Source organism: Nyctereutes procyonoides, unplaced genomic scaffold, assembly GCF_905146905.1.
Source record: "Nyctereutes procyonoides isolate TBG_1078 unplaced genomic scaffold, NYPRO_anot_genome, whole genome shotgun sequence".
In the NCBI taxonomy this organism is placed as follows: domain Eukaryota; kingdom Metazoa; phylum Chordata; class Mammalia; order Carnivora; family Canidae; genus Nyctereutes; species Nyctereutes procyonoides.
In genome coordinates this window covers 25,836,949-25,863,100 of record NW_026575122.1, presented here as the reverse complement: position 1 = coordinate 25,863,100, position 26,152 = coordinate 25,836,949, and the positions used below count along the sequence as shown (strand labels likewise).

At 43.2% G+C, this 26,152-nt stretch overlaps 1 protein-coding gene across 13 annotated transcripts in view; it reads right to left on the bottom strand.

The window, feature by feature from the left end:
* The window catches only part of ANKS1B (ankyrin repeat and sterile alpha motif domain containing 1B), a 1,038,970-nt gene that overhangs the window by 137,869 nt on the left and 874,949 nt on the right, over positions 1-26,152 (bottom strand). For 2 of the 13 annotated variants that reach the window (XM_055336287.1, XM_055336289.1), the window contains exon 1: positions 1,823-1,930. The exons of 10 other annotated variants lie outside the window; for them this stretch is intronic. The gene's annotated coding sequence lies outside the window, so the exon portion shown is untranslated. Of the gene's footprint in view, positions 1-1,822; positions 1,931-2,356; positions 2,541-26,152 lie in introns of those variants that run through there. One more of the 13 variants, XM_055336288.1, reaches the window with a different exon arrangement.

Here is a 26,152-nt window from a genome sequence, read left to right as displayed (position 1 = left end):
GCAATGAGCAACCGCAAGACAAAGTTCCCATCCCTGAACAGGGAGCTCTAATTCTTCACTGCTTTTTCCAAAAATCCTATCTCCCCCTGCAACCTGAAGCTTTCAAAGTCTTTGTAATGTTTTTGTATGACATTGTCACTGAGTCTCCTAGGTAGCATGCATCTGTTTTAATCTCATTTATACCAGCTACTCCTTTCTCCAGCATCTGAGACGGGAAGGATCACTGTCATCACACCAAGAGTTACTCACGACCGACAGAACAACAGAGCAGAACACTTCTGAAGAAGCCTTTATGGTGGAATAAAGCCAGCGCAAGTCATTATAGCCTATTTTGTCACAGAGCCATCAACAGTATGGACTCAAATAACCCAGACACCACTGGCATCTCCTTGCCTAAGCTCATCTGCTGAGTACAGAGAACATAACAGGTTTCGAGGTGACCTCTGAGGCGTTTTCTAATTTTCTTTCTTCTTTTTCCCCTCTGGCTCCAAACTTCAGCAGGATCTACTGTATTGTAAAGACTCTCAGAAGAGAATTACAGACTTCCTTAGTCGCTTGTGTCAACGTTCACAAAAGTCTTCAGTTGGACCTAAATTCCTCGGGGGGGGGGGGCCCTCCCAGCACTACTTCCTCTAATCCTGTCTTTCCAGATGCAAGAGTCCGTATAGCAAGTACACTAATGCAAGTGTCTAAGACTCAGTAAAGACCTCAGGGTTCGTATGCTTCCATTCTACAGATACAACATATTGGGCATATTTGTGCAGCACGGGGACTGAATTTTTAGTCTTCTAAAACTAACATCTCAGTCGCTCAGAGGAGAGAAATGATAACTGCGGCGGGGACTAGCCGTTCCCGTCAATCTCTAAGAATGCAAAGCCTTCCTGAGCTGCCTGTTTGAGGGGCTCATGTTTGCAGACAGCTGGTTTTCTTGGAGAGAGAGAGAGAGAGAGAGAGAGAGAGAGAGAGAGAGAGAGAGAACGACTAACGAACCAACCAACCAACTAAAAAAATAGAAAAACACCCCAACAAAAACCCCACAAAAAAACACCACGCGGCAGTGGCTGTATCCTTATAAAAGCAAGTCCCTGTTTGGCTTTGGCAAGTTTTAGCCTGGAGTAAAATCACATCCAAGTTCCAACCACGGAAATTGGGATTTCAACAGAAATGCTGACCCGACCTTCAGCAAAGCAGCTAATTGCAGTCTCCGCTGCTCTGTCACTGCCCTGCAAGGCTCCCCACCACTGGGGAGTCCATGCCCACGTCCCCCTCCGCGTAATCAGTGGTTAAAAAACACGGGGAGAGAAGGCACGCTCCACACCGACCCTTCCAGGGTCTCTTCCTCGAAGGCGATCCAAAGCGCAATTACATGGGTTGTCGTGGCTTTTTGATGTTTGAACACAAATGACCTTTGGAAAATAGATACTCGTGAAAGTCAAGGCATTTGGAGAGACCTCCAGTAATTTACCGCTTGGAACTCCTCGCAACCGCGAAGACAAGGAAAGGAAAGGGAAAATGTGCCCAGCCCGAGGGGTGGGAGGTGAGGGAAAACCAATAACCGAACCACGTTAAGGAAAAGGGGAAAAAAAAAAAAAAAAAAAAGCCCACACAGTGGAGACCGCTAGCCTAGGCTGCAACAAATGCCCCGGCCAACCCCTTCCGCAGCCTCCGCGGGGTTCCCACCCGGCTTCCCTTCTCCTCTGCTCCCCCAGCGGCCGCACCACTGCGGGCGGCCGCATCCCGGCGAGCAGGCGCGGCGGGCGGCGGGGGAGCAGCCGAGCCCCGCCGCCCGCCGCCCGCCGCCCGCCGCCGGCCCGCTACTCACCCGAGCCGGTCGGCACTAGCGACGGCGGCGGCCGCGGGCTGGCTGCGAGCCGGGCTCCGCGAGGGCTGGCGGGCTCTGGCCCCCGCGGACGCGGACATGTGGCTGGAACTCGGCTCCCCTAGCCGTTGCCTCTGAGCATCTTTGTGGGCGCCCCCAGTGCAAGCGAGCGGCGGCGAGGGCGAGCGCGCCGAGGAGGGGCGGGCGCGGCGGGAGGGGCGCCGAGCCTGGCCGCGCTGCGCCGAGCGCCGGGCTCTCCCCGCCAGCTCCCCGGGCCCGCGCCCCGCGGCCCCCGCCCCCCGCCCGCCGCCCGCCGCTCGCCGCCCGCCGCCCGCCGCGCGCCCTCGCACGCGCCCGGCCCCCCGCGGCGCGCGCCGGTACCGGCCCGGGCGGCGGCGGCGGCGGCGGCGCGTCCTCTCCCGGGTGCCGGCTCCGGGGCTGCCCGCGGCGCTCTCCATTGTTCTGCGGCCGCTTCCCGGGGGCGGGCGGCCGGCCGGGGCGGTGGGAGGCGTCGGCCGGGGTGTCGGGAGGGCTTACCGCTCAGGGGCACGCGGACCGCCGGAGCGACGCGGGCCGGCGCGGCGCGGGGGCTGCAGGGCGCCTAGCACGGCGGGCTGCGGGCGCGCGGGGGCTCGGTCCTCCCGCGCTCGCTGGGGCTCGGCGCCCGGCGCATCCTGGGTTACTATGGATATCCTGGCTCCTCGCCGCCTCCTCCTCGCGCTCCGAGGGGCCGCGCGGCGGCAGCAGCCAGGCGGCTCCGCAGGCGCCCAGGTGACCAGTCGGCAGCGGCAGCAGCGGTGGCAGCAGCCGCCACCGCCGCCGTCACTGCCGTCGCAGCCGCTGGGGAGAGGAGGAGGAGGCGGCGGAGGGGGCGAAGGGACGCCCCGCTCTGCTCCGAGGCCACCCCAGGGCTTCCTCCCAGCAGCCGAGCCGCCGCGAGTTCACCACGCAGGACAGGCCGTCGCCACCCTCGACTGTGTGGACCGGTGGCGCCCGAGCCACTAGCCTTCCAGCTGCTGTCCTAGGGGAATGGCCGGCCCCGGGACACGGAGGGGGCCGCGGGAACGTTTCCAGGGACGATCTCGGCACGGTTTAAACACCCTTTATCCCTGCCCCCGCCCCGTCCCGCCCCCCCCCCCCCCGTTCCCACCAGAGTTCCCACTGTGCGCCTACGAACGCTTGTATAAATTCGTTCTCTTCAAAATGATGCCAGTCATGGGAGGGACACCTGACCTCAAATGACAAAGCTTTCCCCCACTAAAAAAAAAAAAAAAAAAAAAAAAAAAAAAAAAAATCCCCTTAGTTCCCCCTCGCCATAAATAAATAAAAATAATGTGTGGTTTACAGACCGCTTAATTTCGTAACATGTGAATGAACGTATATCTGGCAACCCACGCGCTCCAGTCCTTTGGGGTTTCCACGTTCCATCCAAAAGTGTGAGTTGCCCACTTAGACTGGAAGTAAGAACCGCAGGTTCCCACCAACGATACCCATCGCCCGAACACAAGGTAACGGCACCCAAACTGTCTGTGGGACATAGCCTGGAATGAGATACTCCAGGCATTTAAGGGAGTGGACGGCCTTCTAATGAACTCCAACAGCACTGATCAGTCTGCTTGTTTTCAGGGTACTTTCGGTTTCTAGACTTAAGAGTGCACATTCAGTGCTTTCAGGCCCAAGGAAACAAAGATGTTGGTCAACTGCAAAAGTCTGGCACTAAAATAGAAATGTGAGTTAATTTTCAAATACTAGACAACATTTACCCAGCACTTACGATCTGCCAGGCACCTGTGAATTATCTCATTTAATTCTCAGAACTCTGTGAGGCAAGTTTTATTATTATCCTCGCTTTACAGTTGAAAAATAAAAGGCTTAGGGAGATCTGCTGCTCGTGCTTGAGGGACAGTATTCATTGCCCTAAACAAGAAACACAAAATGTCCACTGTTTTGTCTATTTTCATGTCATCTTGTGCTTTTGCGAGGTTCGGGTCAATAGTATAGCGTAAAGCCACCCCTCTAGCGAGAGGCAGGGCCAGGCCTGTGAGACTCCAGACCGTGAACCCTTAACACTATAGAAATGCTTTCTCATTTACAGAAGGAGTTTGTGCGGCTTTTTGATTTTGCATCTTACATATATAGAAAGAGAAACAGATTGGACATAATCTGCCTTTCTTGACCAGGGCGTGTTTGCATCTCTCTGGTTTTTTGAGATCAGCCGGCTTTCAATGGGTTTGGGATTCAGGTTGTTTCATTCTATTTCTCACAACACCACCAAACACATGAGACTTAGGGTGGAATAGTGTTTCCTTGGTCTCCCGATCATGTGAATGACTGAAGAATGACATTCCTGAGGGCACCATTCTCTTCTGGATATTGTTCTCTAGCAACAATGCTGGGCTCTGTCAAAAAGATGCCCTTTGTTAGCAAGGAACTAAGAAAGGAAGCACGCTCTCAAATCTTCTGCACTCGAGTCATTTGGGACCTCTAGGTCTTTTTGTGTCTGTGCTACCTCTAGAGGGTGACGGAAATCTAATTCTCTGTCAGCATTTGTGCTTGGCGAGTGAAAACTTCTTGAGGGAGACGGGAGGGTAAGTAGCTGTCCATGGTAGCTGGTACAGGTGCTCCATTCAGCATAATCAGCTCAACATATTAAATACGATAGACCTGGAAAATAACGTCATCCTGGCACTAATGAAATTTGGCAATAACCTCCAGGCATGCATATTAAGACATAAAGGTTTTACCAGATTCCTAGTGGTTTGGGTAAAAACATTAAATAATCCACAGAAGAATGACTTTCTACTCTTTGGCACTAAAATAGCCCCTAGGTCATAGTTGAAATTTTAGACATTTTAATGCTCTGGAACAGTATAAAGGATATAAGAGATCATCTTATGAAACCCTCTCATATTGTAGAAAAGGAAAGTGGTGCCAAGAATGGTTAAGTCACTTACCCAAGGACCTACCCTAACGAGAGACAAAAGCAGAGCTGTGAATTCTTGCCACTTGTTCAGACGCTTACCATGATGTTATGGTGCCTCAGGATATTCAATGCCAGACTTTGTTTTTCCTTCAGTAGTCTTATGTTTTTGCTAAAAATAGATTAATTTCTAATTTGTGTTATTTAAACTATGCATTATAGCTTCATATTCTATTACTTGGGGGAATCTACATTTTGTTTTTAAAACATTGGTTATATAAGGTAATACACTATATCTTGAAACATGATACAGTTAAGAAATAGCTCTTATAGCGCCAATTCCCAATTTCCCTATATCCCAATGAAAAGTAAAGCATCCATTCCATTACAAGTCATCAAGAATGCAACCCTCTCTAACATAAACTATTTATTTAAGGGCAGCAATTTTATTTTTTTTTTAATTTTTATTTATTTATGATAGTCAGAGAGAGAGAGAGAGAGAGAGAGAGAGAGGGGCAGAGACATAGGCAGAGGGAGAAGCAGGCTCCATGCACCGGGAGCCCGATATGGGATTCGATCCCGGGTCTCCAGGATCGCGCCCTGAGCCAAAGGCAGGCGCCAAACCGCTGCGCCACCCAGGGATCCCCAGGGTAGCAATTTTAAATCAGAAAGGGCTAACATTTGGGATTCTCCAATCTTCTGTATTCTTTCTTTGCATTAAACAAATTATTCAGAAGGCTATGTTGAATGTTTTCATCTTACAAAGTCTAAAGATGGCTGTAAGAGGTAAAACACTAATATGAGTCCCTTTGTATAGAGTTAGAGGAGTAGAATTATAATACTTTATTCCTTTGTTTTGATATAGTATTGTGCAGTAGTTAATTAAGCTCTCAATTTTGGAATCAGACTTACAGGTTCACGTACTTGGTATTCCATTTAATAGTTTTCTAATCTTGAGTACATTACCTGAGTTTTTCAAGCCTTATCTTTCCAACTTGTAAAGCATATATGACAATAATGGAAATTACTTCATAGAGCTGTGGTTAGGAGGAAATGAGATTACACATATGTGGTGCTCTTTTTGATGTGCCAAGCCGGCTAGGTGATAGTCCCCATTTACTTAATCCAAGACAATCTAGGTGTCGCTATGAAAGTATTTTGTAGATGTGGTTAAAGTCCATAATCAGTTGACTTTATTAACTAAGAGAGATTATTCTGGATAATTTGATTCAATCAGTTAAAAGGCCTGAGGACCAGAACTGAGGCTTCCCTGAAGAAAAAGCAGCTTTGTGAAAGGCAATTCCAGCCCCTGCCTAAGAGTTGCAGCCTGCCCTACAGATTTCAGACTACCCAGCCAGTTGCACAATTATATAGGTCACTTGCTTGCAGTAAATGTCCTGGTGTATACCTCATACTGGTTCTGTGTCTGTGATTGAGCCCTAACTTGACACACTTTGTAAAGTACTAAATGTAGTATCTGGTGCATAATGAACCCCCCGCCAGATGTTAGCTCAAATGTTTTTAGCAAAGTCTTTACTGTATACCTCTCATGTTCACAGTATTGAGGTATGCACTTAACAAAAATGTCCAAGAGTTCTGAAATTAAAAGAAATAGATGCCTATTACCTTCAACAATAGCAATCCCAACCAGGAAAGGATATAATGTTTTAGTAAAGTTTCCAGGAAAACAAAGGAAATGAGGCAACCAGTGTTGATTTTTTTTTTTTAATCTGGAGCTATGTAGGAGAATCCTGTAAATCTAGTATGATGGTTACTTCCAGGGTTAGGAAGATAAGGAATAAAAAGGTAGACACTCCTCTTTCAATAGATCCAAATAGATTTGGCATCTGAAACTAAATAAGATCAGTTTTCACGAATCAACATGTAATTCCATGATGTAATACAAATTTATTTATGACTGTTGGTCTTAAGCCAACTGGAATTATATATTTAAGAGAACTGCTTTGAGATTCTTGGAGGAATAAATCCTCTCATACTTAACAATATTAAAGGAAAAAGATCTTTCTTATTTCAATGTTAGCTTATCTTAATATCCAACATTATCTTATAGCTTTTAATTTGTTTTGATCATTTTTAAGCAAAGAAAAGAATACTTTAAAAATTATTTAAAAGGAGGCATGGCACAAACCCACTTATATAGAAGCTGTATCTGTCCTTCAGAATTATAATGCCAGGCGTACAAAACTTAAAGCGGGAAATATCTCATCGAGTCAGTAAACAAAGTCTGGGGAGGAATTCTTGGATATAAATAGGATTAAGAGGTAATGAGATAGTAAGACAGAGAACTTTTGACTTTATATCAAACTCTGATGACCTGGATCCCATTTAACAAATCCACGTTTTAAGTCTGATGTTTGTGTGTATTCGGCCAGAGATGTCCTGTGATCTGTCATACTACATTAATGATATTTTTTTTAAAAGGTAGTGACATAAAAATACTTCTGCTCATTATATCAAGATTTACTGAATTCTTGTGATGTCAAACCTTGAGTTAGGAGCTGAGGAATAGGAAGGTGGGTTACTGATGGACTCTAATTTTGTGGAACTGTGTCTCTGGGTAAACCCAGTTTATCCTTATGGATTTCAACCATTTTCCTTATTCTAGGAAAATGTTTATATATCTCCGTATTGGCTTAGGCAAAATTATTCTGCTTTCACAGTAACTTTGGTGTCCCTAATAATAGCATTTTTTAATTTTAATTTTTTTTGGTAATTATGTGTTTAGTTATGGATCTCCATATGAGACTGCATGAAGTCAGAGACCCTGCTTATGTCATCCTCTACTTCTGTTCACCTTCTGACCCCAGATAGGCCTTAGGAAAAGGTTTGTCAAACAAGGAAAAGAAAGCTGGGCACATGTCGAATTTTAGTTTATTCTCCACATAGACAAATGCAGAAGGCAAACAGAGTCTAAATCTGGAGCTCAGGAGCGAGGTGAGGACAAGAGACGTGGATTTTCTATCTGCTTATTTCCTAGTAGTTGGAAGGCTTGGGAATGGAATGTCATCCACTAGAACCACATGTAGAATTATCAGAGAACGCTGGATAGCACCGCCATTTTATACTGTGGGATAAGACATGACCCACTGTGAAGCTAGAAGAATTTTTAGAAAACTCCACCCTCAAATAAATCTTTTTAATCATGTGAACAAGTGTTTAATAAAAAGGCATTTCAGAACTAACTATTTAAAAGACATGAATGTGGACTTATAATCACAATATTGTGGAGCCTTACCTTCCAATATGTAGAAAGCAGGGTGTTGAATTTTGAAAAAACAAAGCTGGTGTGTGTAGATAGAGCTCATAGGACACAAGCCAGAGAGATAGAGCCTGCATACTGGAGACAAAACAGGATCAAGGAGTTCCACAAGAGGTGAGCCTCAGGGAGGTCTTTGAGTAGCAAATGAGTGCATGTGGCTGTTGGTGGGATACGTCTGCCATAGAAGTGGTACGATTCCTCCTCATACTCAGGGCTTGCTTGATGTTAGTGAGATAAATAAGGTATCGGCTAACTTCCACCACTCGTAGATTTTATAATTTTTATTGCATGATTATACTTTTGCTGTGGAAAAATTCCTTTATTTGGATAGCAAATTTAAAAACAACTTATGGACTGCCTATTAACCAGGGGCATATTTACTACTCAGCTAACACAACCCAGAGTGAGCAGAAGGGATTTACACTTTTTCCTGAAGGCAAGCAGGCTTGGAATCCAGGGGGAATGATTGTAAACACAGAGGCCCATCTGCCAGCAATGTTCTGCCCCAGTCTTCTGAATTAAGACCTGGGGACTTCTTTTGGATGTTAACTACATTCAAGGCCTGAGCCACGTACAGCTCCACTGAGCCATAGCTAAGACATTCACTTGCAGCTTTTGCTTACAACCAGCCCCTGGGATTCAATTCTGGCCACACAACACAGGTGTTAAATACTTCATCCTTCTAACACCTTTAACCAGTAGAGCTGCTGTGTTCAACACTTGCAGCAACTTTCAAGGTCGGCCATGAGAGGAAAATGCTCCGGCAACCTGATCTGGGGGTCCATTTTACTAAGTGGGCATGTGTTCCTGACTTCCCAGGCAACCCTTCTTAAGTGAGTCAGGACATTAGATCTGCATTTGGATTCAGAAAAATATGGTCTATAGCACATTTGGAGGTTATACTTGGGGCCCTCAAGGAGGTATTATAATGTATGGAATAAGGCCGTGGGCTCAGACCAGGGTTCAAATATGACTCTGTCATTTATTAGTTGTAAGCCCTGAAAAGTTTGCTTAATCTTGCTGCACTTCATTTCTTTGTCTGTGAAATAGGGAGAATTTGTCCTTAAAGGATCAAATGAGTGCATCCACATAAAAATCTAAGCATACTACCTGGTGCACAATAATTATTCAGCCAGAGAATTAAGTTCACCTAGGATTAACTGGTAGATCTTTAGAATCAAGAGGCTACTCCAACTTAACAGCTCAACTAAGTGACAAAGGCCCTTCCCATAGTACCTTCCAGTGTGCTTATCAGTTGTACAAGTGAGGGAGAGCTCATGCCTCTGGGAGTGGACAGAAACTTACTAATGTAGACTCATGAAAAAAAAATATTTTTTTTTTCTCCACAGGATTTTATGTAGGACAAGCTAGCCTATCATTTGATGGTGATTACGTATATCATTATGCTAATTCTCCAGCAGTGTCCATTCAGGGTGTTAACATACCCTACATAGGCAAAGGGAGAAAGAATTACATATAAATATTAAAAATAAATTTGGGTTGTTAGAACTGAATCTTAGGATAGGAAGTTGTGGTTGATGTCCACTGTTTTTCTTGCTCAACACCTAGTCCCTTCTATTTCTGTTAGCATTTGTCTGATTTTTCACTGAAAACCCACTTCCTCAGCCCTCAGTCATGAAATCCTAGAAAATCCTAGAAGAGCTGACCATTGAGTAAACCCGTAATCCACTGGCCAGTTGAAGGATTTTGTCACTAAGTCACAGGGGATCTCTCAAGGAAGTTTAGGACCAGGACTCTGCTGGAACACTGAAGAAGAGAAGCTCTCTTTTCATGGAGGTTTCTAAGTTGGTGACACTCACATTGCCAGGGTGCTGAGCTTAATGCCTGGAGCTGTCAAGACCTTTCTGGGAATGGGGAAGAGACATGAAACGAAGAAACCTATTTCTTGAGTACCTACTCTGGTTATATAGATTTTTTTTTTAAGTGATCTTTATACCCGACGTGAGGCTCCAACTCACAAGCCTGAGATCAAGAGTATGATGTTTTATTGACCGAGCCAGCCAGATGCCCCATCTTGTGTACTTACCAAGTACCAGGCCCTTATACGCGCTACTGCAACAATGTGGAGGGTCTTTGTCATTACTTTAGTACCATCTTTTCTTTTTTCAGATGAAGAAATCATGAAGGCTCTGAGAGGCTAAGTGATTTTCCAAGATCAGACAGCACCAGAATTAAATCCAGAAGGTAGTATGGCTCTGAGATCCATGATTTTTCATTATGCCCCAATGTTTCCTTTATTAATAAAGTCATAAGAGGTTTTTAAAAAGGTTTATATATTTATTTGAGAGAGGGGAGGGCAGGAGAGAATCTTAAACAGATTCCACACCCAGTGCTGAGCCTGACGTGGCTCGATCCTACAGCCCTGAGATCACGGCCTGAGCCCAGAATCAAGAGTCGGACACTTAACCAGCTGAGCCACCCAGGCGCCCCAAGATATTTTTTAGTTGACAAAATATATTTACATGCTATTTTAACTAATCCTCAAGACAATAACCCGAGGTTGCCGTTGCTATATTGTTTTTATTTGATAAATGAGGCAATGGAATCCCCGAGAGGTCCATTGACTTGGTCAAGGTCACACAGCTGGTAAGTAGCATAACCATGGCTAGAATTCAAAATTTCTAACTCCCATTCTCATGTATTCTCACATGACACTACAGCTGCTGCATCAGGCAAGTTGCTATGAAGTGGGGCTTTGTCAGAACCGTGACTGATAACAGCTTGGCTCTAAAACATTCTCCCTTGCAGAGCAATGCCCAGCTTGATACTTGGTGGTGGTGTCTGCTGTCACCCTCACTGGCTTACAAGAGAAAGATGCTGGGAAAGAAAGAACACAGGCTTCCTGAAATTTCTGTTGCGGGGGGTGGGGGGCAGGGAGAGGATTGGGGGTAGGATCATCCCAAAGAACAATTAGCCACTCCCTTCTGTTTGAACACTAGGGTGGGGTCTGTAGTGCAGTGCTGGGAAAATCCACTCTTTTTTTGTCTATATACTCAGTTAGGACCCATAGGGTGAGTCAGCGTAGCCCTGGGGCAGAAAAGGCTGTCTGGGTAGAAGTAATGTGGGAAGCCACCTTAACTCTTTCAGGACATTAGGCTATCATTTGGTAAATTACTACTTTGCTCTAAATGGGTCCCCGGTGGGTATGGAGGATAAGAATGTTCTAATTTGCATTTTCTCCCCTTTCTCTCAGCTGCTTTTTCTAATTATGATGTAGACCAAGAAACTGTTTAATAACTGCTTTATTCTGAATCATTGGATGCTCTTTTAACTATCAAAAATGCCCCTGCGGGTCTGCTATATTGAAACGGATGGGATCAAATCTATGTGTAAGGTGTGAAGAGTGTCAGATCTGCAGCCCAGCAGTATCCATAAAACCAAGAAATTTTTGGAGGGCAGTGGGGCATCCCTGAGTTTGAAATTCTGAGCTAATGGAAAGTGTGTGGCAGAGAGCTCCATGTTCCTGGAGGCCTTTGGTGGTGGGTGGAGGGAAGCAGATGCTGAGGGAATTTCCAGGGTAGGAGTTCCTTTGTCCTGCTTAGGGGAGGATCCATAATTCTGATCTGTGGCAGAATCAGGGTCTCTGCTTTGACATGTCTATTACAAGAGAGATTTGTGGGGAGTGCAGGGATGTCCCTGGAAACTCTGATTTCACCCTATCACTCAGAAGGATCTAGAAACATTTTTTCCTCCTGAGAGAAAAACAAATTTATCAGAGCTCTCCTTTGCTCATACGAATTGAGGGTTACTAAGTAAATGCCCAACAGAGTTGTTAGGATCTAATACTATTTTTGCATAATGGTTATTACAGCAGTGATACTCCACATTTATACAGCGTTAAGACTTTTTAAAGCACTTGCATATTCATTGTGGATCAGCTGGCTTTGTGGACATGTGACTAGTGCTGTCTCACAGGGCCTGAGTTCACTCAGAAGGCCCCACACTTGGGTTAATGGTCTGCAGTTGCACTCTTGTAATTCCAAATACTTTTAACTTCGAAATTGTGCTTTTTGTAAGTGAAACCTAACGTGACTATGGACCATGTGTTATGGTGCTTAGAACCTCAGCTTACATGAGGTCCTGCCTTCCTGGGATGAATTTTTGGCTGTCTGTTCCCTCCTGCTGCCTATGGTGCTACCTACGGATTCCCATCTTTGACTTACGCCACAACCACCACAGCTCTTTGTCTAGGGTAGCAGTCAGGTGGCCTTGACTGGGTTAGGAAGGCAGTGGCCTTCTTTCAGCCCTTACCCTCCTTCTTCCCCTGGTGGTGGTAGGTAGTCTTGGTATGAAGGGTCACCCACCCTGTGGCATTTGGGATAGGCAAGGCATCCGCCAATCCTGCCTTGAGCTGCATCTCATGGTGTGTTTGGTGGGCAATATGGTGGGTGACCTGGTAGGGGCTTCTCACTCACATCCAACCCAAATATCAAGCTTATACTGGCCTAGTGACTATTATCCCTTGGAAGGAGGAGATCACTTGCCTGCCATAGGTTGGGGTGGTGGGCCTGTGGAAAGGGGAGACTGACTTCCCTGCCCCTGGTCAGGCTTCACATTTTGCTTTTGTACTGGGTCCTACAAACTACGTAGTCAAACCTGCTGTTGACCTTCATTATGCTACCGTCAAGCCAGACGGGACAAGGGCAATTGCTACTGTTATGTCTACTAATATTATTACTTCTGTTACTGGAGGCCACCATTCCTTCTCTGTGACTCGCTCTGGGGCAAGCACTTAATGATATGCTCCCTTCTTTTTTTTTTTAATTTTTAAAAAATTTTCATTTATTTATGATAGTCACAGAGAGAGAGAGAGAGGGGCAGAGACACAGGCAGAGGGAGAAGCAGGCTCCATGCACCGGAAGCCCGATGTGGGATTCGATCCCGGGTCTCCAGGATTGCGCCCTGGGCCAAAGGCAGGCGCCAAACCGCTGCGCCACCCAGGGATCCCCTGACATGCTCCCTTCTTTAGTCCTTATAACAAGTATAGGAGGCAAGGCCTTTACATTGGGGTGATCCTCAACTTCTCAGTTTCAGTCTCCCCATCCCTAAAACTGACATAGCACTACCTTCACGAGGATATTATGAGAATGGAATGAAGCAGTGTATGTAATAGAGAGACGGAGAAAATTGTATTCGCCTGCATTACTCTTGTGCTGCGTTTGGAAGAAATATTTTAATAATCTCTGTGAGAAAAAGGGTGAAACTTCACCACAGACATACTCAAGTAACTTAAGAAGGTCGCTAAACTTTTGCACTCACTGACAAGGAGAGGAGTTTGCATCATTCTCAGGAGGAAGGTGGTAAAGAAAGAGGAGTCACAGGGCAAAGACCTTGTTGGGGGAGGAGTGACAATAGGCTATTTAGCGATTGGAAATACTGAATGAGGCTTTAAGCAAATTGTTTGTGTTGGGTTTATCCTATAAACACACCCACCTTCCCATCATCTGAAATCTTCAGTAAGGACTAACTAACTGACTAATGCTTTTGTGTGTGATTAGATTAATAGGGAGAGGGTCTCAAAGAGGTATTGAGGTTCACATCCACATTGGCACAAATTAGAATAGACAGCATGTGTGGATGCATTTGCCAGAAAATGAGTATAGAGCTGGTGCTATATTATAACATTATTATTTGATTGTTTCCCGTGGATGATTTCACTTTTTGTTCAGGCCATGCACTTCAAGGGTGGGGTGGGGGCGTGTAACAGTAGCTATGTATATTTTGTTTAGTTTATATTTTCCCATGAGCCCCACCACCAGGCTTTACACAGAGGGACATTTAAATGTTGAGGGATGATCGATATGAGTCATAACTACTAAGGGAAATAAACTAATATTTCAACAACCTTTTGATGTGGGAATTGTTCTTTGCAGCTTACAGATGAGGTATCTGGGGCTCAGAGAGGCCAAGAAATGTGCTTGGGGCCACACAACTATACTGAATGGCAAAGCAGTGGTGCAATTCCATGCCTAATACTTGATGCCGTGGTCAATGAAACTTTAGCAGACTATCTAGAGTTTTGGTGTCATTTAAACCAAACATTACACATTGTGTCTACTTAAAACCCCACTGAAATCAGAAGAATAAGACAAATTGACTTCAAAAACATTCTGAGCAAATAAGAAGTAGAAAAAGGGGGAGGAAGAACAAGAACATAAGAAAAAAAAACACAACATGGCATAACTTAGTTATCCCTTAGATAATTGTAGGGTTGTACTGACATTACTCATTGTACTGTAATGACACAACAAAGGAAAAATGTGCCAGGTAGATGCAACATTTGTGCAACAAAAGGCTGCCTCAAATGTATCTGAAAGCATGTCTCTTCCTTCAGCCAAAGTCAAGTCCAAAGGAGTGCATGAATAATTGGCTATAGCTACCTTTAAGTGGGCGCCAGCTCTCTCTGCTCAGGTTGATACATCTCCAAACCTCAGGGAGTCAGGAATCGGCTGCCAGCAACCAATAGGCTTCTGAGCATTCATAACCAGACCAGGTGCTGATCCATCAAGCTAATTAGCAGCCTGTGGGCCACTGTTAGCTGGGAAGCTAGAGGTTTTTTAAACTTTTCCTGATGGATTGTGTGCCTATTTGTGCTTTTTGAACAAGATGTGATCACAAAGTACTATTAGCACTACCGTGCACACGCGCGCGTGTGCACGCACACACACACACAACCATTTAGAATTCAAAAGGAGGGAAGCTAAAAGGAAATAGAGGTTTGCTTATAAATGAGAAGAGAGACTAACAAAACAAAGGAAGTGAACTTTCATACACACAGTATATATATGATTTTCCCATTTAAAAAATTTTCGTTTTACTTAGCATAGCATCATCATTGCAGAATGGACATTCAATAAATGTTAGCTCTTATTGATAATAATATTTAAAATGTAAAGAATAAAAAAATTGGGAAATGGGACCAAATTGCAAAGGAGCAAAAGATATACCGTGTTGGTACCTGAAATGCATTTCATCATCAGGATCCCAAAAGAACAGAAGAGAAAGAATTGGCCTCAGTGGGACATACAGAGAACATGTTGAATGTTCAGAAAACTGGAAAATTCAGTTTAAGGAGGAAATGAAATATATCAGAAATAGTGTCACTGCAAACCATCAAGCAGTGTGTCAATCATCAGAGGGAAAGAATCCAGGTGATGTTAATAAATCTGTAGAAACTTGTTGTAAATTGTTCCTTCAAAATTAGTTTTAACGCGATGGTCAAACAGTAAAATAGCGACCATCAATGAAACTACAAACATCCCAACTGTCTTCATTGACACAAGAGAAGCATTCTGTAGCCTATCAGTTCAATATTTCTGACTTTAGTGTGATTTTGTTGATCATGGACCCAATCATCACCAATGGTGGAGCACCAGTACGTGATTTGGAGATATGAAATCACAAAGAAGCATCCTGTCCCTGAAGTAGCCAAATCTGAAAATCATACAGAATTGTAAGGCCAAATCTGGCAGAAGTCTCGAAACATAGAGGTAACATTTATGGAGATGTCTGCACGAGCTCTCTGTCAACATATGGAGCACTGAGGAAGGGCTACGGGATTTCAGTGACACCCCCATCACCACCATCTGGAGATAAAAATCCTGCAGTAGATTTTCTTTTAGCTGTGATATCTTACTGTTGAGCTTTATATTAATGACAAGGCCCCAGCCAAAGTTCCCTTGGGTTACTTACTATAAAACTATGTACTGCTTGACTCTGTGGTGAAAAAAATGCATTGACGCCTTTGTGAAGAACAGCTGCCATTGTATTTGTAGAATCAAGGAGTCAAGAGAATGATACTGAGATGATTCCAGAGTCTTCAGGGACCTAAGGAAAGCATTACCTTGCATGAGGAGGTTTGGATGTGCTGGGTGTTACGTCAACTATTCTGCTGCAAATAGCTAATCTACATGTTGAGATTAGAAGAACAAATCTCCCCAAATATTTACTGAGGAAACATGGAGAGTGAATGGTTCCTTAGGAAAAGCAGGGGCAGGAGTTGGATGACTTTCACTGTAAGAAATTAATGCACTGCCCTGGACTGGAATCAATTTCAGGATCGTGGTCTTCTAAACAGAAGACAGCAGCTTACCCAGGGCCGATGAGATATCGGATTCATGCCAAAGGAGAATTCTCCAGGATGCCTCCTACAGTCTTGTGTGTGCGAAGCACACAAGGTCACAAGTCTGTTCTGCAGTGATCGCCCTAGAAAAATGACTCCCTACCCCCCACCCACTGCCCCAAACTGCCTGTGGTCTGATCAGAGCTACCTACCCCTCAATGTCTTCTCATCTAAGACGTTTCTTACCAGCAAAGGTAGAAAGCAGCCTACGATCCTGACCGTGTCTACCTCTCTAACCTAAATCACAGTGCCTCCTCACTTGAACCCTTTGATGTGCCTCTAGGGTCTGCAGTGCTTTTGTCTGTGGGACTCTCTCTGCCTCTAACATCCTTTCACCAGTTTCTTACTTGGGAAACTGTGCTTCTTTTATGTGTTACCTCCTCCTGGAAGCTTCCCTGATAATAACAGCAAGCACGTAGCACTTAGTTGGTAGCGGGTGTACCCCTCAATGCTTTCTTAAACGCATTTAATTCTCGCCAGAGTCCTACTAAGTAGGTGCTGTTAGAATCTCCACCTTAGAAGTAGAGAACCTTGAAGGCAGAGAGGTTAAGAAGTGTATCCAAGGTCACTGATAAGTGGTAAAACAGAGAATATGAACCAAGGCAGTCAGGCTCCTAAGGGTCTGTTTCTTACCACTACTTAGAGGATAGGGGTCCCTAGTAGCCCTGGGACACAATGCCATCATGGTTACAACCGTCCCCTCTTGCCGTGGTCTTGAACTCCCAACTAATCCTCAACACTCAGCCCAGGATTCATTTTCTCTTTTTCCCTTAAGCTTTCCTGCTCCTGCTCCCCCAGCCCGGGTGAGGTGCATCCTCCACCATCCACACTGGGTTTCCCCAGACCAGAGTCAAACACCAAATATCTGTTTACTTGTTTGTTTTCTCCATTAAATTCATAGACTCTTGGAAGGCTGAGATGGCCTGAAATGTTATGGTAAATAACACGGTGTCTGCCATGGAGAGCGATGGCTTAATAAACACTTGGCTGTTCCATAGACGATCCTTATGCTGACAAGTCTCCATTTTGTGACTTGTTTCCAGCTTTTACAGGCAGATCAAGAACAAAAGGGACTGTTATCGCAAATCCTGGGGGAATCACGACAAATGCTTAGCTTTTTCCAGTTTGGAAAAATGCTTTTTCCAGTTCGGAAAAAGAAGAAAGACTATTTATAGCTCAGGGGCTCAACGTTACATGACCTGGACTTAATTTTTCCTCATGGCATAGATTTGTAGAACTTGAGACTGGAAGGGCCCTTGGAGATCATTTAGTCTAGCTGTTGCGAACTGGTGGCTTCGAGATATGTTTTATTTGACACTGATTGTTATTTGTTTCTATTTTTATTAGAACACCTTTAGGCAGGATGTTTCCTCTTTATTTCTCCACCTCTGGACTATATCCTATCGTAATGTTCCACTTCACTTATTTATGTCGTCCACCTCATGCTTCGAGGCATTTTAGGATGAAATATCCAACCCAGTTTTGTCCCCCTTTACAGTAAAACTCTTCGAACCTGTACTTATGGTCTCCAATTCTCTCATTAACTCATTCCAATCAGGTGTCATGTCCACTGAAGTGTCAAGATGACCAGCAGTCTCCATGTTGCCAGGACTGACCTGATGTCCCCTTCCTTCATTTTCAGGAACATACTCTTCTGGTTTTTTCTCCTTTTTCTCTGGCCTCTCCTTCTCTGCCTCCCCTAATTCCTCCTCACACTGTTGTCCTCTAAATATTGGGTGGCCCAAGGTACAGCTCTTAGCCTGTTCCTTCTCTCCATCTACTCTCACTCCCTTGATGAATAAACAAACAAATTAATGTTTCCAATGAAAAAAACTGAAGCCCAGGAAGAGTAAATAACTTGCCAGGAACACCCAGTGATAAACTGGCAGAACCCAAACCCAGCTTTCTTATCTCCTCATCTAGCTCTCAGGCACCACAGTTTTTTTTTTAAAGACTTTATTTATTGATTCATGAGAGACACACACAGAGAGAGAGAGAGAGGCAGAGACACAGGCAGAGGGAGAAGCAGGCTCCCTGCAGGGAGCCCGATGCGGGACTTGATCCCAGGACCCCGGAATCATGATCTGAGCCGAAGGCAGATGCTCCACCGCTGAGCCACCCGGGTGCCTCTCAGCCACCACTTCTTGATGCAGCTTTGCTCTGTCAGGCACACTGAACAACACTGTGCTGAGAGGGAAGGAGATCTCTGGAGTTCTCTCATCATGTCTTAGATCTCCTGTTTTCTGCATTCCTACTTAAAACCCCCTCCATCATCACACAGCCTGGTTAAGTCATGGCTGGACAATTTTTGATGTGTTTGCTAAGTGTTCTGATTTCCTCTCGGAGGAAAACCCGGTGCATGATTCTTCTATTACTCAGGAAGTAACAAAGGATATAGTCATAATATAGAGGAAAAAAAGAATGATTCACTGCTGAGCCGCAGGGAGCAATGCAAGGTTTGGAGTAGAGAATCAGCTAAGACAAGTCACGATGATGTCACGGTGGAATATACAAGTACCTCAGTGGGCTGATCCAAAAGAACATGTCAATTAAATCAGCCTGCTGCTGAGCGCTCTTGTACATCCATGAAGGGGGCTGCTCTCCACTCTGACAACCACATTTAAGAAGAGGCAATAAAAGGAAGTGGCGGGAGGCAGCAATCTATCTAACATTCTCTGTGGAGGAAGAAATGACTTCAAATTGCTACGGAGGAAATGAACATAGTCACAATGAAGCATTCTGAAAGAGGCCAAACATGTTTGGACACTTGACTCACCAGGTCAGGAACAGTGTTTTCTTTTCAGAATGGAATTACAGTGGGACATTGGGCATGAAAAATTGATGAGGGCCATTGGGAGTGATATTAAAAGCATTTAATAAAATATATAGCCGGTGTAGGCCATTAATGACCAGCAAAGCCTTATCAGTATACAGTAGCTGAACTAGGTGAAACTCACTCAGTGAGAATAGCACAGATGCTCTTACCCTCCCTAGACCTCAGTTAAGTTTCCTCATCACCCTGTATTGTTATGAAGATTAAAAGAGTATGTTTGTGAAAATGCTTGAGACACACCAAGTCCTCAATAATAGCAGCAAATACTTACATGTCCCTATTATATACCAGGTCAATACCTGACAGATGTTAATTTACTTAACCCTTACAACAACCCTAAGATGTGACTATTATTATTACTACCATTTTACAGATGAAGAAACTACAGAGAAGTGAGACCATTTTCTCAACATTACACAGTTAACAAGCAGCAAAGTTGGGTCTTTGGACCCAGGCAGTCTGGATCTCAGGAGCTCAGTCTCCCCAACATTACATTCATGAATGTCAGGGCTCTCCCCTCCCACACTACACTCCAGAAACCCAAAGTTTTGCTGATTCAAAGTCTCAGGTAAAGAAAGTGGACAATACCTCACTGGTGCTCGGCAATTTAGCCCTTATTTCTATATCTGCGTAGCCTCCATATGCATTTAAGACAGTAAAAAATAATAATAAAATTAATTAATTAATTAAAAGCCAGTCAGATTAATACAAAGGGTAAGATCACAAGTTTGGGATGTTTTTGTTTTGTTTTTATTTGGTATCAGCTGAACTACTCTAAGCATTCAGGGTGAAGAATTATTTATTCCAGTTAATGAATCTCACGGTAACATAAATGTCTTCAAGCTCTGAGATTAGTGAGTAGCTCTTGTCTGGGGACCACTTAGTGAAGCACATCCTGCATGCACAAAACTGGAATGGGGTTTGGGAGAATGAGGAGGGGAGAAGGGAGAGAAAGAACATTTGTTGAGTAGCTACCTCATGCCAGGCATCATACCAGGTGCTTGACCCTCATTATTTCCATTAATTCTTATAACAGCTCAATCACAAACAAGCACTTACTAAGTGCTCGAATTTCTACATGGAATGAATCATGTTCCCTGCCCATCTAAGGAAAATGAAGAACAAGAACAAAGCAGAATAGCGATTTGAGTTCAGTGTGATGTTATTTTGGTGTGAGTATACATAGGGAGTGGAACTATGCTAAATGGGCCAATATGGCCATGTTCATGGTCCATTCACAACGGGCTCCTTCCTGATGGGGCAGTGATATTCTTGGCTTGGTGATATGACCACTGCTCCTTCCTGCTGCTTTCCCCACCTCTTCCCAGAGAAGGTGGCATATTGGCCAGATGAGTCAGAATGTCTCCCTGAGGAGGCTGAGATATAAGTCAGAGATTCAGTTGGAGTGACAGCAACTAAGGAGATGATCGAAAAGGAGTCCAAAATAGAGGAGAAGGAGGCCAGGTGGGACCAGGGGCAAGCAGAAGTCATAAGTGAGGCAGGAGCTATGAGTAAACAGAAGCTGCGAGGCATACAAAACATAGAGTAGGGCATAAGGAAGCTGGTTGGTAGCAGAATATTCACTGAAGCGGAGGATACTGGGATGCGTGTACCACAATTAGTGTGACCATCCCCTAATGTCAAGCCATTTTAGTTTTTTTTCCCCTGTATTACAAAGAATCCTATGATGAATATCCTTGTACACCAACAATTGCAGCATTTCTGATCATTTCTTGTAATATGTTCTCAGATCAAAGGCCACACACATCTTATAGCTCTCATGACAGACAGTACAAATCCTTTATCATAGAAAGATGGTACCAATTTTTCACTGCCTTCCAGTAGTAAATGAAAGGCTGTATTTTAGCACATTTTACCAATTACTGAGTCTCGGCCAATTAACCATTAAGATGTTTATTTTCTCAACTATTTGCATACTTTTCATATGTTATGGGGCATTTTTATTTCTTCTTTTATGGATTGAGCTTGTTCATGTCTTTTGTCCATTTTGTCTGTTGGGACATTGACTTTTCCTTATTGATTTGTAAGAACTCTTCATATAACAAGACCAAAGCTCACTGACATTTTGCAAATGCTTCCCTATACTTTGCTCTTTGCCTTTTAATTTTTCTTTGAGGCACAGAAGTTTCATATTTTTCATATATAGTCATATTTATTGATCTTTTCCTTTCTCTCTCTCTCTTTTTTTGCTGAAAAAATATTTTTCTCCTTTCTAGATCAGGAAAACACTTGACTCCATATTTTTTTCTCCTAAAACTGTTTTTGTTTTTGCATATGACTCTTTTGTTCATTTAGAATTGATTTTGATGTATTTGAATTTTCATGAAGGAAAAATTTTAAATGAAATAAAAAAAATAGAATTGTGTCATCCTATTCCAGAAAGACCTTGGTTGTGTTAATGCTTGTTCTCTAGTAGAGTCAACCATCGATGAATTTCAATAACCAATGAAATGAATTGAGCACCCACAGACCCATTTAATGAGGGAGAGTATTGATCCAGGGCGGGGATGTCATCATTTGTGTGCTCTGCACAGAATCTACTGAATAAGAATAATTCAAGTTACTTTAACTCTTACAAAGAGTCAGAAGCCTTCAATTCTTAAGCTGCAGCTGTACTGATTTACAATGGGACACTTATACACACCCTGGACCCCAACACCCGCTTTCTAATTCTTTGTCTTTCAAAACTATTGAATTAGATCTCTTTAAAAAGAGCATACTTTGTCATTTAGAAGAAGTTTTTCTTTTCTTTCTTTTTTAGTTTGTACTTGTTTGGTATTCAGGGCAACTTCAACTTGTATTTTCCCAGCATCCTTTTCCTTCTTTTTAATTAAAGAATAGTTGACATAGGATGTTACATTAGTTTCAGGTGTACAACAGTGATAGGACAACTCAATACATTATGCTGTGCTCACTACAAATGTAGCTACCATCTGTCTCCATATAACATTATTACAAAACCACTGAGTTTGTACCTCTTAATCCCCTTCATCTATGTCACTCATCCCCCTCTACCCATCTGTCATCTGACAAGCATCTGTTTGTTCTCTGTATTTAAGAGTCTGGTTTTTGTTTTTGATGTTTAGATTCCACATGTAAGTGAAATCATATGGTATTTTCTTTCTTTTCTGACTTATTTCACTTAACATTATTCCTACTAGGTCCACTCACATTGTTGCAAATGGCAAGATCTCATTCTTTTTTATGGCCGAGTAATATTCCATTACATATAACCACATCTTCTTTATCTGTTTATCTGTTGATGGACGCTTGGGTTGCTTCTGTATCTTGGCTATTGTAAGTAATGCTGCAACAAATTTAGGGCTGAGTGTCTTTTTCAAAGTGTGATGATTGGATGGAAGCTGGTTGGTGAAGTAGTTGGTTATATTTAAAAAAATATGCAATTGTGAGTGTATGTAACATAATAGCAAGTTCCAGAAGAGAGTAAAGGGTAGGGGAACACTCTAAAGAGTGGCTACACTATGCACTTTCCATTTCAACAATGGAAAACTTCAGGAATTGGGAAAAGTCCACCAGCTCAACATCCAATTCTCTGAAGTAATGGTGTATTAGTTTACTATGGCTGCCATAACAAAGTACCACTAATTGGGTGGCTTAAACAACAGAAATTCATTGTCTCACAGTTATGGAGACCAGATGTTCAAGATGATATGCGGGCAGGGTTGGTTGCTTCTGAGGGCTGTGAGTGAACATCTGCACCATGCCTCTTGTCTAGCTTCTGATGGTTTACTGGTTTGTAGAAGTGTTCCCCCCAACGCTGCCTTTATCTTCATGTGGTAGTTTCCCTCTGTGCATGTCTGTCTCTAAATTTCCCCTTTTTTGTAAGGACACTAGTCATGTTAGAGTAGGGCCCACCCCAATTACCTCATTTTAACTCACATCTGTGAAGACTTCATTTCCAAATGAGATCACATTCCGAGGTACTGGGGGTTAGGACTTCAACAAAGGAATTTGGGAGGGGGGCACAATTCAACCCATATCAGACAGGCAATACAATAATTATTGTACTAGTTACTCTGATGTAGTAGATAGAATATGGGCATCTCAGAAGACAGATTGAGTTTCGAACCTGACTCTTATTAGATCTGAAACTCTGGGAAATTTCCCTAAACCTGTTTCCTCAACTGTAAAAAAAGAGCTGAATTATAGGAAGGATTTATTTATTGATTCACCAAATGACACTAAGAGTAACTTGAGGGCTATTAGTGAAGGGATGATAGTGCTAACCTAAGTATCAGTAATGAAATTAAAAGTAATGGAAGTACTGTATTTTCATTAAATGGTTTTTATTGATAGGATGTATTTCTTTCTTTCTTTTTCTTTTTTAGATTTCATTTATTTATTCATGAGGGACACAGAGAGAGAGAGACGGAGACATCAGCATGCGGGACTCAATTCCAGGACCCTGGGATCACAACCTGAGCCAAAGACAGATGCTCAACCAGTGAGCCACCCAGGAGCCCTTGATAGGATGTATTTCTATGTTTATGATACAACTGTTTAAATTTGGCAAGCTTTTAAAATATTTCAGATTTGTTTTGTGTTTTTGTTTTTGTTTTTTGCTGTTGTAGAGAGATGAGGTTGGAAACTCCTGGCAACCTTCATCACTTAATGATTCTCCAAACTTCCAAAGATATAAAAAATAGCCTGCCCATGCAAAAAGATTACAAATGGACCAACAGATTGGTCCATGTCTTTTTCTTAATATAGATGAAAGTATAGCTATAATTTGTTTATGTGAATTTATATTTACTTTTTGGAACATGTGATTCACTTTGATACCAAGTAAAAGATCATACTTCAATCAATACTTCAAGAGGATTTGTAATATTTCACTATTCAGTAAATTCGACAGTTTATTCACTGAACCATGTTTCCTACAATATTGCATTAAAAAGAAATATCTTGCTTGATTCTCCATGGGAAATATGCCAAGGATAAAACTCCCTGTTTAGAAGCCTTGCAAAATTTCCTTTTACCAAGCACTTGCTTTTTCTGGGAGCAGGGAAATCTTGGTCTTCCTGATAAGGGTTGCTTAGAAGAATCTCTAAGGCACTGAATTTTAAACTTTAAAAAATTATTATGAACTTTCATAGTGGAGTGATCTTTTCTAAAGAAATCCTATACAAATTTCTAGATCTATGGATAGTGCAGGATAGAGGTTCTGGAAATCCTTTCTTAATCTGGTTTTCCTATGGTTTAGAGGGGGTTGGGCCCAGGTGATGTCTGTGGACTCCCAGGGTTCGCTGGAACACAATTTGAAAGCCCCTGTATTAGAGCTTGATCTGTAAAGGAATGAGGGCACCTTACCAAGCAGTCCTACCTGATATAATAATGTAAGAATCACAGGAAGAGAAAGGGAACAACGCTGGTAAATTTGTCCTGTGATTCACCTGGAAACTGTAGCAGACAAGATTTTACTTCTATTATGACTACCACTTCACAGATAAGGTGATTAAATCTTGGTGAGCCACGGAATTCTTTCAAGGTAACTTAGTTAATCTATAGTAGAGCCTGACTCAAGCTCGGGTTCTGTACACTCTGATCCCTAGGCTTTGAGTCAATATATGGCCAAGGCAATCCACACTTATTGAATGGGTTCTCTTTTCAGAGGATTCTCAGGGATAGGGAGAGAGATTTCATAGCATCTGCTTTGTCTCTAACCAAACTTTTGCTTATACTAGTCTGTTTCTTCCTGTTTGATGCTCTGGGGTCTGTGAGTTCCTTATAGTGTTTTTTTGACACATGCACTAACCTGACCGAAGTGCTAGATGGATGAATGAAGGTTATACTATGATATATCTTGGGTAACATGGTGAGATATATCATGCCCGTGTCCACCTATTCTGTGTTAGCTTCCCTACGAATTTCACATCTTGAAGAGGAGAGGACTGAAACCACACAGGTCGTTCAGGTTGTTTGAAGACAGCACTTTCAGATGTGCTTCAAAGGCCAGGCTTCTAGAGCCGGATAAAACTCTGCCAGCAGTTGGGGCTGTTGTTTGAGGGTAAATGTGGAGATGTGTCTACTCCAAAAAGCCATGAGTATTACTAAGGACACAGAACACTTAGTGAGTCCTGATCCACTTACCTCATCCACTGCTTACAGCTGGAAACAGCTGGCTGACTTGCACTGAACTCTCCTTGGAGCTCTCTTCAAATGACTGATCTCAATGCATACCTTAGAACCTGAAAGTCCTCTGCTTTACTAAGTGCTAAGTAAATTAAATTCCACAAGAGTGGAGAGCAGTTTCATCCCCTGGTAGCAGCTGGGGATGGCAGCAAGTTAATACAAACTTTAATTTTCAAACAAGATCTAGTACATTTATATAATATACTTGGCTATTCCAGGGAGACAAAAAAAAATTACTAGGTCTTGTTGAAAGTACTTCTTTCTTCCTCCCCCTGCCATCTATTCTTCTCTCTTTCCTTCTTAAATTCTCCTCTCTCCCTGCCTCCCTCCTCCTTTCCTGATTTCTCCTGTCCCTTCCTACTTTCTGTTCACTCCATAAACCCTAAGAGCCCTTACCACACAGCAGAGCTGACACCATATGCCATCATGCACCCCAAATACTGAGATAATTTCTGCCCTCAACAGACTCAAGGTCTGATAGAACAACAAAGTTCCCTGATGGAGGAAGGACTGCAGCGCTCGTTCAGATTTCCTGAATGCATTCTATGATTTTCCTCTTTGCATTTCCCGCTGTTTTTCCACCTGAGATTCATCTTAGTACCATTTTATAATGTTATACTACTCCTTCAAGTAGCTCAGTGTGTTTCCTGTAGACTCCGTCAGTGATTGCTGTGTTCTAAATGAGGGTTTTTTCATCCTAAAAGGGACATCACCTGACTCCCATTGTGCTGTGCCTGCATTATCTACCCTCTGACACAGAAAGCAGAGAGGGTAGGGGTGAATTAAGAGTCATTAGATGGCCCATGGCTGTCATCTGTTTACCTGCTTTGGTCGAATCTATTTAACGAATATGTTCACTGAGGAAATTAATTTGCTGAAAGTGATCACAAAGGAAGAGTATTTCCATCTATAGGGATGGTAACTATAAGAATCCATTTGAAGGGTTTTTTTTTGACATTGAGTATAGAAACTCGGGTGAGCTT